The 12,533-nt window shown below is 41.9% G+C and overlaps 1 protein-coding gene across 8 annotated transcripts in view; it reads left to right on the forward strand.

Moving 5' to 3' along the window:
- The window catches only part of INPP5F (inositol polyphosphate-5-phosphatase F), a 93,851-nt gene that overhangs the window by 48,141 nt on the left and 33,177 nt on the right, over positions 1-12,533 (forward strand). The gene's annotated exons all lie outside the window — the stretch shown is intronic.

Here is a 12,533-nt window from a genome sequence, read left to right on the forward strand (position 1 = left end):
TTGCACTGGTTGAGGTGGTGATGGGGGAAGAGCTTCTCCTTGGGGCCCTTCCTACTTTGCCTTTGCTGGAAACCCACCTCTGCTTCTGGGGACTCCTGTGTGTGTTAGGCACTCAGTTGTGTCTGACTCTTTGCGACACCATGGACTGAGGCCCACCGGGCTCGTCTGTGCATGGGATTCTCCAGTCAAGAATACTGGAGTGGGTTGCCATTTCCTTTTCCAGGGGATCTTCCCGACCCAGGGATCAAACTCAGGTCTCCCGCATTGCAGGCAGATTCTTGACCGTCTGAGTCACTATAGCACAATTTGAAAACTGATTTAGGGTGAGGAGAATCAGGAGGTTAGATTTAACTTCTGCTGTATCTTCTTTTATCTATATGTCTTGAAATTTTTCTAAAGCTATATTTCTCTTGTAATTTTTTTTCTTAAAGTTGGGTTTTTGTTTTTTTTTTTAAAGAAGAAGAAAAAAAAAACCCCCCCACTGATCTATTAGACTTTCATTTTCTAAAAGGAAACCAGGCCCACAAGTTGAGTAAGTTAGGGCCAAGATAATGAGATTGCCCGGGGCTAGTGTTTGTCTCCACACTGGCAGAAATAACCCCTGAAAGCACTTGTATCATGCCTACTATCAGTGTGGGGATGTGGCATCTAGGGGTGTCATCACACTGTCATAGCCCTGGCCTAATTTGATCACTGTGTGGTGTACCAGACAGGCCCTGAGGGTTAAGTGGATAATCACATTTCATCCATCCGTTGGGCCATCCTGTGAAGTAGGCACTGTTATAATCCATGTTGCACAGGTGAAGAGAGAAGGCTTGGCAAGGATTAACCACACAGCTGGCTCGTGGTGCATCTAGACCTGGACTTAGGCCGTCTGTTCCTGCTGGGCTTGCCTCCCTGTTACCCGAACCACAGGTAACAGGTAGCATAGTGTCCACTGCCCCACAACTCAGTATGTGTTTTCTAGGCTGAACTTTGGGGAAGGAAATTGGGGCACAGGGTTAAATTATTAAAAAAAATACATACAGGCATATCTTGGAGATACTGTGGGTTTGGTTCCAGACCATTGCAATAAAGCAAATAATTATAATAATATGACTTTTTGGTTTCTCAGTGCATATACGAGATATGTTTATATTACACTATAGTCTGTTAAGTGTACAAGAGTATTATGCCTAAAAAAAAAAAAAAAAAAAACCTTAATTTAAAAATACTATTGCTAAGATACTAAATGTATGCTTAGTCACTCAGTCGTGTCTGACTGTTTGTGATCTCATGAACTACAGCCCGCCAGGCTCCTCTGTCCATGGGGATTCTCCAGGCAAGAATACTAGAGTGGGTTGCCATGTCCTCCTCCAAGGAATCTTCCCAACCCAGGGATCGAACCCACGTCTCCCACATTGTACATGGATTCTTTACCATCTGAGCTACCAGAGAAGCCCTCACCACCATCTGAGTTTTCAGGGAGTCAGTCTTTTCACAATAATATCAAAGATTACCATAACAAATATGATAATGAGAAAGTTTGAAATCTTGTGGGAAATTACCAAAATGGGAGACGCATGAAGTGACCAAATGCTGCTGGAAAAATAGTACCAATAAACCTGTTCATTGCGATTGCCACAAATCTCTTATTTATTTTTTTTCCTTGAAAAGCATCTGCAAAGCACAATAAAACAGGGTATGCGGTAACAATATAGTAATTTTTGTGCTTCAGATCTTTCTGGAAGTTTGACAGTCTAACCAGTATTATAATGAATTTAGGAGGACACTGATACTCTGTTATAGGAATAAAAAAAAAAAGATTCAAGTACTTATTTCCTTTGATTGGTACTAGAGATAGAATGCTATTCACTATTGCTGATCCTCAGACAAGTAACTTTGGTGGCAATTGGGCCTGTTAAAAACAAGTGTTTTGCAGTTTTTGTTTTCATTTTATTTTAGCGAAGAGCAGACTAAAAAAATTTTATCCATTGATTAAGCCAGTAAACTTGTGTGTTTTGGATGACTGCTGACAAATTGAAAGATCAGCCTGGCTTCCTGTTACCAGTCTTGGCCTTGAGTGTGAGCACTCCTTGGGCAGCGTGCTGGTTTGAGCAGTAAGCTGGGGGCCTGGACAGTTAGAGCAGAGGCCAGCTCCTCAGCGCCTTGGTCACCTGATAGTCATCAGTTTGCACATCTGGCACCCCCAATTCTGGGGAAATGAACTGTCCTCACCCAGAGGCCTGCATAGGATGCCTAGTGGACTTTTCAGGAAGATGTTCTTCGTGGCCATCAGTCCGTATCATTTGAGATTATTGTTGTTGTTCAGTCACTAAGTCATGTCCGACTCTTTGCAGTCCCATGGACTGCAGCTCACCAGACTTTGCTGTCCTTCACCATCTCCCAGAGTTTGTTCAAACTCATGTCTGTTGAATCAGTGATGCTATCTAACCGTCTCATCCTCTGCCGCCCCCTTCTCCTTTTGCTTCAAGTCTTTCCCAGAATCAGGGTCTTTTCCAGTGAATTGGGTCTTCGCATCAGGTGGCCAAAGAATTGGAGCTTCAGCTGACTATTGTATAGATGGTGGGTGGTGGGGGGGGAGGAATCTTTAGGCAATAACATTTAGTGGAATTTTAAAACAACAAAAAAAATGTGGCTGTGATGACAGCTTTTAAAATGTCTTCATTCTGAAGACTTTTCCTTTTCTTTCTTGACACTCTCAAGTGAATGAGATCATCTTCACATACAAATGAAAATGAGATAGTCCCACTTAGCTGAGTGTTTTTACAGTACTGTTGGACAATCTGAGCGATGGCATTTGCCCGGGTACTAAAGGTACAGTCCATGTTAAGAGCTGGAAATATATAATGACCCTTGCTAATTAGGGATAAACGTGATTATAGATAAAGTATTTCCAGATCCCAATTTAGTGATAGTTTGGCATGGCTTTCTCTCAAGAGAATATAATTTCAGAAATTTGCATTTAAGCCTTTTTTCCCCTTCCTTTAATCTTGTTTTCTGTTAATGCAGCTTTATGACAGTGAACAATAGAAGGGCAAAGAACAGCTCTGTTGAAAATCACAAACTGTTTGCTTATTTTCTGACATGTTAATTTAAATTTTTGGTATTCTTATTCTAGTTTCCATATAAGACCAGTTAAAAAGAGCATTTAGAAGCATGATAAATTTTTGTGGGGCTTTTTATTTTTGATTATATAGTAATTGTAACTGAGGAGGAGGAAAAATATTCTCCCACATAGAAATGATCAATGTCAATATTCTGGTTTTTAAAAACAATTTAGTTTTAATTGAAGGATAATAGCTTTATAATATTGTATTGGTTTCTGTCATACATCAACATGAATCAGCCATAGGGATACATATGTTCCCTGGTTTCCATTTGTCTCCAGCTCTTTGGAGGAGCAATATTTCAAATTTTCAGGGTAGTTTTTATATTTTGCATCTTTGCATATTTTTCCCATTTCTGTTAGTTAAAAAATTCCTGTTATTTTTCATGACCATATGTATCTTATGCACAGAAGACTTTCTTAAATGAAGCTGACTCTTAGGTCTTCTTTAAAGTGAAAGTTGCTCAGTCGTATTCAACTCTTTGCAACCCCATGGACTATACAGTCCATGGAATTCTCCAGGCCAGAATACTGGAGTGCGTAGCCTTTCCCCTCTCCAGGGAATCTTCCCAATCCAGGGATTGAACCCAAGTCTCCTGCATTGCAGGCAGATTCTTTACCAGCTGAGCCACAAGGGAAGACCAAGAATACTGGAATGGGTAGCCTATCCCTTCTCCAGTGGCTTCCCGACCCAGGAATCGAACTGGGATCTCCTTCATTGCAGGCAGATTCTTTACCAATCCTGCATTACAGGCGGATTCTTTACCAACTGAGCTATTAGGGAAGTCTAGGGCTTCTTAGTATGTCTTTATAATTTGGACATCTGTGTCTGTGTTTGAATACCCACTGCTTTCTACCTTTCCCCTCAGAACCCCTGGGCTCTTTATTGTGGTCACTGTTCTCAGATTTTCAAGGATCTCATCTGTCTTCTGTTATTGGAGCAGAAGCATTTTGTAACAGAGTTGGGAATTACTAGTATTTCTAGTTTTCTACCCCAGTAGACTTTTTACTTTACTTGTATGGCTTATTATGTTTGCCAATTCTTAAAATAATTTTCATACTATACAGTTCATCCATTTAAAGCACATAATTCAGTGGTGTTTAGTATATTCACAGATTTGTAACCATCACTGCAGTTAATTTTAGAACATTTTCATGACTCTAAAAATAACCCTGCACTCATTAGCAGTCACTCATTTTCCCCCAACCCCAGGCAAATCCTAGGCAACCACTAATCTACTTTCTGTGTCTATATAAATTTGCCTGTTCTGAACAGTTCTTCTACATGGCATAAAATATGTAGCCTTTTGTGCCCACTTTCTTTCATTTAGCACCGTGTTTTCAAGGTTCATGTTTGTTGTAGCATGGGTCAGTACTTAATTTCTTTTTATCCCTTTGTATGGATATACCACATTTTATTTATCCTTTCATCAGTTGATGGACGTTGGGGTTGTTTTCACTTTGGGGCTGTTTGTGAATAATATTGCTTTATATTTATATACAAGTTTCTGTACATAACAAAACTTGTACATTTATATATAAGTTTTGGGTGGACATTGTTTTCATTTCTCTTGTGAGAAAAAGAAATTCTATACCTAGGAATGGAATTGCTGTATTATATAGTAACTCTGGGTTTAACCTTTTGAGGATCTGCCAGACTGTTTTTCAAAGCAGTGTGCCATTTAAAAAAGAAAAGATCTATACAAGGATATGAAGAATCTTTGGAGTTCAAATAGATGAGAACATAGATATTCTTGCTTTTGGAAAAACATCCTTTAAAGTTTTATAGGCTTATGTTCCATGTCTGCATATCTTACTTGGTGTATCTCGTTGCTTTAATAGATAACTGCATCATTTTCCATACTTGGTTTCCCATTAGACATCTGTTTAAAATTTTAGCTCCTGATGGACACAAATAGATATCAACTTATAAAATAAAATCATTTATTTTCCTTTCCCTATACAGCAGCAGCAACATCAGCCCTTAATCTTGGTTGTGAACTCTTAAGTGGTTAGAGCAGTAGAAATACTAGGGGAGCACTGTGGTGCTGTGGTTGTGGTTTTCTTTTTGAGATTGTGTGTTGAGATGTTGTGATAAGGGCCAAAGCACATATTATGCAGAACTGGCTGGGCCTCTGGAAAAGGGAAGGTGATCTTACTGTACACGCTGTGTATTGTAATCCCCAGAGCTCTGTCTAAACAAAGCATTTTAGGACTGGAAGGAATTCCAAGAAGTTATTTTCTATATTCTTATTTCTTGGTAGGACTGAACTTAACCTTTAAAAAAAGATAGTGAACCTGTTTGCAGCGCAGCAACGGAGAGCCAGCCAGAGCACAGACGTGTGGACACGGTGCGGGGGTCGGGGGAGGAGAGGGTGGGATGAAAGGAGAGAGTAGCAAGGAAACATATATGTTACCATACACAAAATAGATAGATAGGAACTTGCTGTATGATTCAGGGAACTCAAACCAGGGTTCTGGGGCAACCTAGAGGGTTAGGATGGGGTGGGAGGTGTGAGGGAAGTTCAAGAGGAAGGGGACATATGTATACCTATGGCTGAGTCATGTTGATATATGGCAGAAACAACACAATGTTATAAAGCAATTATCCTTCAATTAAAAATAAATTAATTTATAAAATGAGATAGTGGTCATGCTTTCTTTTCTAAAGTTAACTGTATATATATGCTGACTGTCACAAGTGCTCAGTCATGTCCGACTCTTTGTAACCCCATAGACTGTAGCCCACCAGGTTCCTCTGTCCATGGGATTTCTTTCCAGGCAAGAATACTGGAGTGGGTTGGCATTTCCTTCTTCAGGGGATCTTCCTGAACCAGGGATCGAACCTGGGTCTCTTGCATCTCCTGCATTGGCAGGCAGGCAGATTCTTTACCACTATGTATATATATGGGTGATTCTAAAATATTCATTGAAAATTTTTATGTTTAAAGTAATTTTAAATTTCTCTTTAGAAAAATCAACTTTAAGAGAGATGGTGTGGTAACTTTATGCTCTGCTGTGCATATCACAATCCTTATCTGAAACCTTTGAGGCTGAATTTAGTTTAGAATTCAGGTTTTGAGGGCTTTCCAAAAGGTTATTCCATGTATTTTATTATATGGGCAGTTAGTCTGGGATGTTACCCTACAAAACTACACATTCATATTTCTTAAAGAATCAGATAAATGTTCATTCTGAGGAAGGTAAATGATGACTATAAATAGCCTCTCTTTGGGGGTTATTTTATCATTAGATGAGCTTGTAGCAAACTTTAAAAATACCCTTTCAAGTTTTAGCATTTTTTGAAGTTGTTGGTAAGGAAGTTAAGGGATATTGAGCCTCTGTCAACTCTGTTCCAAGCCCAGGAGGAGAGTAGATTAAAAAAAGAGAAAAGAAAAACAAGGAAGACATTGCCAGGCCTAGAGGGAAACTGCATCTTATCTTCATCGACCAAAAATGGAATAGCAGCTTAAATAGAGGCCATAGGCCTCCTAGGTTCTGGGTCCATAAGTAGGCAGTGGTGGGTGGAGATTTGGTCTACACAGTGAAAAAAAATGAAAGTGTTAGTCACTCAGTCTTGTGACTCTTTGCAACCCTATGGACTGTAGCCCACCAGGCTCCTCTGTCCATGGGATTCTCTAGGCAAGAATACTGAAGTGGGTAACCATTCCCTTCTCCAGGTGATCTCTACACAATAAAGGGAACGAAATGGAAGCCTGGAACCCTTTTCAGTACTTGAAGCCTGGAGTGCTTCAAGTGGTGCTGGAGTGGACTCCCCAGTTCATGAAAGGAAGCTGTTAGGTTTTGTGCTCTAAGTGGGATGATTGTGCATAAAAGAAGTCTGTTAAGCCAGTAGCACCTCCCTCGAGAAGCAATGGTTTAGGCAAAAGATACGGATCTGAATTAACACAATAGCAATCAACATGAAATAGTTGGGGTTGATAGAAGAGACTTTATCAGGGAGAGTAACGGAAGATGACTAGAAGGTTTCTTGCTTAAGTGGTACAGTTGGTGGTATTGCCTGAGATAGGGCATACCAGAGAAGGAACAAGATTTGTGAAATAGATGTTGGTCAGTTTTGGAGATGCTGAACTTGAGAGACTAGTGTCAATAGTGGGGAAATGTATTTTGGGGTCATGAGCTCAGAGCAGAAGAGTAGAGTTAGAAATGTGGAGTTAAACATCAGTTCAGTTCAGTCACTCAGTTGTGTCTGACTCTTTGCGACCCCATGAATCGCAGCACGCCAGGCCTCCTTGTCCATCACCAACTCCCAGAGTTCACTCAAACTCATGTCCATTGAGTCGGTGATGCCATCCAGCCATCTCATCCTCTGTTGTCCCCTTCTCCTCCTGCCCCCAATCCCTCCCAGCATCAGGGTCTTTTCCAATGAGTCAACTCTTCACATGAGGTGGCCAAAGTACTGGAGTTTCAGCTTCAGCATCATTCCTTCCAAAGAAATCCCAGGGCTGATCTTCTTCAGAATGGACTGGTTGGATCTCCTTGCAGTCCAAGGGACTCTCAGGAGTCTTCTCCAACACCACAGTTCAAAAGCATCAATTCTTCGGCGCTCAGCTTTCTTCAGAGTCCAACTCTCACATCCATACATGACCACTGGAAAAACCATAGCCTTGATTAGACAGACCTTTGTTGGCAAAGTAATGTCTCTGCTTTTGAATATGCTATCTAGGTTGGTCATAACTTTCCTTCCAAGGAGTGAGTGTCTTTTAATTTCATAGCTGCAGTCACCATCTGTAGTGATTTTGGAGCCCCAAAAAATAAAGTCAGCCACTGTTTCCACTGTTTCCCCATCTATTTGCTGTGAAGTGATGGGACCAGATGCCATGATCTTCATTTTCTGAATGGTGAGCTTTAAGCCAACTTTTTCACTCTCCTCTTTCACTTTCATCAAGAGGCTTTTGAGTTCCTCTTCACTTTTCTGCCATAAGGATGGTGTCATCTGCATATCTGAGGTTATTGATATTTCTCCCGGCAATCTTGATTCCACCTTGTGCTTCTTCCAGCCCAGCGTTTCTCATGATGTACTCTGCATATAAGTTAAATAAGTAGGGTGACAATATACAGCCCTGATGTACTCCTTTTCCTGTTTGGAACCAGTCTGTGTTCCATGTCCAGTTCTAACTGTTGCTTCCTGACCTGCATATAGGTTTCTCAAGAGGCAAATCAGGTGGTCTGGTATTCCCATCTCTTTCAGAATTTTCCACAGTTTATTGTGATCCACACAGTCAAAGGCTTTGGCATAGTCAATAAAGCAGAAATAGATGTTTTTCTGGAACTCTCTTGCTTTTTCGATGATCCAGCAGATATTGGCAATTTGATCTCTGGTTCCTCTGCCTTTTCTAAAACCAGCTTGAACATCTGGAAGTTCATGGTTCACGTATTGCTGAAGCCTGGCCTGGAGAATTTTGAGCATTACTTTACTAGCGTGTGAGATAAGTGCAATTGTGCGGTCGTTTGAGCCTTCTTTGGCATTGCCTTTCTTTGGGATTGGAATGAAAACTGACCTTTTCCAGTCCTGTGGCCACTGCTGAGTTTTCCAAATTTGCTGGCATATTGAGTGCACACTTTCACAGCATCATCTTTCAGGATTTGAAAGAACTCAACTGGAATTCCATCACCTCCACTAGCTTTGTTTGTAGTGATGTTTTCTAAGGCCCACTTGACTTCACATTCCAGGATGTCTGGCTCTAGGTCAGTGATCACACCATCGTGATTATCTGGGTCGTGAAGCTCTTTTTTGTACAGTTCTTCTTTGTGTTCTTACCACCTCTTCTTAGTATCTTCTGCTTCTGTTAGGTCCATATCATTTCTGTCCTTTATCAAGCCCATCTTTGCATGAAATATTCCCTGGGTATCTCTAATTTTCTTGAAGAGATCTCTAGTCTTTCCCATTCTGTTGTTTTCCTCTATTTCTTTGCATTGATCGCTGAAGAAGGCTTTCTTATCTCTTCTTGCTATTCTTTGGAACTCTGCATTCAGATGCTTATATCTTTCCTTTTGTCCTTTGCTTTTCGCTTCTCTTCTTTTCACAGCTATTTGTAAGGCCTCCCCAGACAGCCATTTGGCTTTTTTGCATTTCTTTTCCATGGGGATGGTCTTGATCCCTGTCTCCTGTACAATGTCACGAACTTCATTCCATAGTTCATCAGGCACTCTATCTATCAGATCTAGTCTATTTCTCACTTCCATTGTATAATCATAAGGGATTTGATTTAGGTCATACCTGAATGGTCTCGTGGTTTTCCCTACTTTCTTCAATTTAAGTCTGAATTTGGCAATAAGGAGTTAAATATAGTAGTAGTTAAAATGAAGATGTGTATGTTAGTCGCTCAGTCATGTCCAACTCTTTGCGACCCTACGGACTATAGCTCACCAGGCTTCTCTGTCCATGGGATTCTCCATGCAAGAATACTGGAATGGGTTGCCATTCCCTTCTCCAGAGGATAGAGGATGAAATTTTCTCAGCAGAGCATGAAGGATGGGCAGAGAGCTAAGGATGGAATGTCAGGAACCACCATCATGTTTAGAGATAGAGATGCTAGACAGAGAAGGAACAGAGTTCTGGTAAGAGCCCAGAGAGACGGGTTTCATGGGGACCAGAGGAAGAGACAGCAGGAAGTGATCATTACTGCCACATTCTTTGATTTGTCCTTTTCAGTGTTGGGGAGGCGGGGTCCTTGTTTCACTCTGCCTCAGGAATTTCACTGGGCCATCACTCCTTGATCTACCCCAATTAGACTAGCATCCTCACAGTTCCAAGGACTATGGCATAGAGATTTCAGGGTTGAGGAATGATTAAAAAAAAAAAGATTCAGTAAACTTCAGTAGTGTTAAAAGGCGGTAGGAAAGGGGCCAGTAGAGGGAGTTTGCAATAGAGTAAAGGGGAATGGATGACGGGACAAGGCCCCTGTCCTTAAGGGGAGACAGTGGGAAGCCAGCCTTGCAGAGAAAAACAACTCCCGTCCTTCTGCAAATGAGGGGAGTGTGGGTGCAGACTAGGTGTGCTGCTACAAGATTACTTTAGAATAGCTCGATATTTAGAATAATCATCTTTGATGTATTCCTGGGGGAAAATCTTGCTGGCTTGAATGCTCTTAAGGAATAACTGTATCTGACAGATGCATAATATTCTGTTGGAACATTAAAATTGTAATAACTTATAACTAGGTTTGAGGCATGTTTTCAGACTTTTTTAAAAAAAGAAAGTGCAGCAGCAACAGGGGACTAACAGAGCTTCTTGGCTGTCCCAGGAATTCTGTGCTAACCAACGTCGAGGGGTGTGAGGTGTATACATGGAAGAAGGGAAGTGAGAGGTCTGGGCTGGAGATAAAACATGTGCTTGTTGGCAGGGTAATTACAGCCAGGGGCACAGGGGTGCTGCTCTGGGAAGACAGTCTAGAGTCACCTTGTCCCAGTAACCATGAGTCACCTGCAGCTCTTACATGACTAAAACGTGCCTCCTCTGAATTTAGATGTGCTGAGTATAAAGTACACACTGAATTTTGAATTTATTTGAATTTTTGCATTTACTATACTAATCAAGAAGGGTTTCCCAAGACTGCTCTTATGACCTGTGTGTGAATCTGGAGGTCACATTTGTAACATCAGAGCCCATTCATTCATTTAACGAAGGTTTTTTTGTGTGACCTCCTGTACCAGGTACCGCTAAGGCCCCTAGAGATGAGTCAATAAAGCAAAGGTGTCTGGTGAACGTGGGGCAGGCAGTAAACATTAAGATGATTATGTTATGTCTTATGTTGGAAAGTAATCGTTGCTATGGGAAAGAAAAATTGAGTGCAGTAAGAGTGGTGGGTGGAGTGCCAGGGGCGGAGATTATGGTGAGATATCTCGGGAGATGTCTGGAGGGCATCACTGACTCAATGGACATGAGTTTGAGCAAACTCTGGGAGATGGTGAAGGACAGGAAACCTGGCATGCTGCCAGTCCACGGGGTCACAAGGAGTCAGACAAGACTGAGCAACTGAACAACATTTGGGAAGAGGACGAACAGCTAGAACAAAGGCCCTGAGGTGGAAGTAGCCCTGACGTGTGGGGAACAGCAGGTAGCTGATGTGGGCGGAGCGGAGTAAGCAAAGGGAAGAGAGCCACAGGAGAAAAAGGCAGGGAGGGCAGATGAGGGTCTAGTTTTGGATGTGTTGAGTGTGAGGTGCCTGATGGAAATCCGAGTGGAAATGTTGGTGTTTGTGGTTCTAGAATTTGGGAGGAGAGCAGAGCTAGAAATATACCATTGAGAGAGAAGGATTGGTATGTTGATGGTATTTGAAGCCAGGAGACTGGATGAAATTGCTGAGAAAGTGAATGCAGATAGGACTGAACCTGGAGGTGCCAAGATGTTAGGAAGTGAAATGGTTGGGAAGGAACCAGTAAGAGAGGTAAAGAGTGCCAGTGGAAGTCAGGTGAGACAGTGTATCAGAGAGGACGAGGGACAGAGGAACTGTGTCAGATGCTACTGAGCAGTTAAGATGAGGACCAGGAATCCACATTGCATTTAGCCAAGGAGACCACATGGGTCACACTGAAGATAGGTTAAGGTGGAGTGGTGGGGGCCAAAGCCAAGTTGCAGTGGGCTGGGGAGAGAACAGGAGGAGAGGAATTGGAGGCAGTGAGGGTTGTAAAGACATAGGATCCTAGCTGGCACATGAAGGTGTTAGAGGAGAGAAATATCTGTGTTTCTGTGCTGGTTGAGTGATCAGGCAGAAAGAAGAGAACAGGGAGAACTGCTAGAGCAACATCCATATGCTTTTTCTCTCTTTCCCCATCATGTCATGATCTGGTTAGTTTTGCTTGTGTGTGTGCTAAGTTGCTTCAGTCGTGTTTGACTCTTTGGGACCCCACAGACTAGAGCCCACCAGGCTCCTCTGTCCATGGGATTCTCCAGGCAAGAATACTGGAGTGGGTTGCCATTCCCTCCTCCTCAGGATCTTCCTGACCCAGGGATCAAACCAGAATCTTGTGTGGCGCCTGCATTGCAGGTGGATTCTTTACCTCTGAGCCACCGAGGAAAGCCTCAGAAGAAAATTTAAGTTAGTTCGGGTTTCAGCAGGATGACTGTAGATCTTTTTTACTTCCCCTTGGGTTCGCTTTTCTTCCCCTGGTAGGCCAGGAGGAGTGTAAAGTTGTAGTCATGTTGTGAAACCCATGTAAATTGAGTGTTTGATAGCCAGAGCTTTAAAAAGACATAAACCCCATAAGATTGCATTACATGTAAATTCTTGGTTCAATTATCAGTCTCCACTTCCAATCTGATAAAACAGGAACAGCCTCCTTCCTTTTTTTAAAAAAATAACTTACTATCAGAACTTGAACTAGGACTTCTCTGGTGGTCCAGTGGTTAAGAATTCGCTTTGCAGTGCAGGGGACACAGGTTCAGTCCCTGGTCTGGGAA

This window comes from Bubalus bubalis, chromosome 23, assembly GCF_019923935.1.
Source record: "Bubalus bubalis isolate 160015118507 breed Murrah chromosome 23, NDDB_SH_1, whole genome shotgun sequence".
NCBI classification, from domain to species: Eukaryota; Metazoa; Chordata; class Mammalia; order Artiodactyla; family Bovidae; genus Bubalus; species Bubalus bubalis.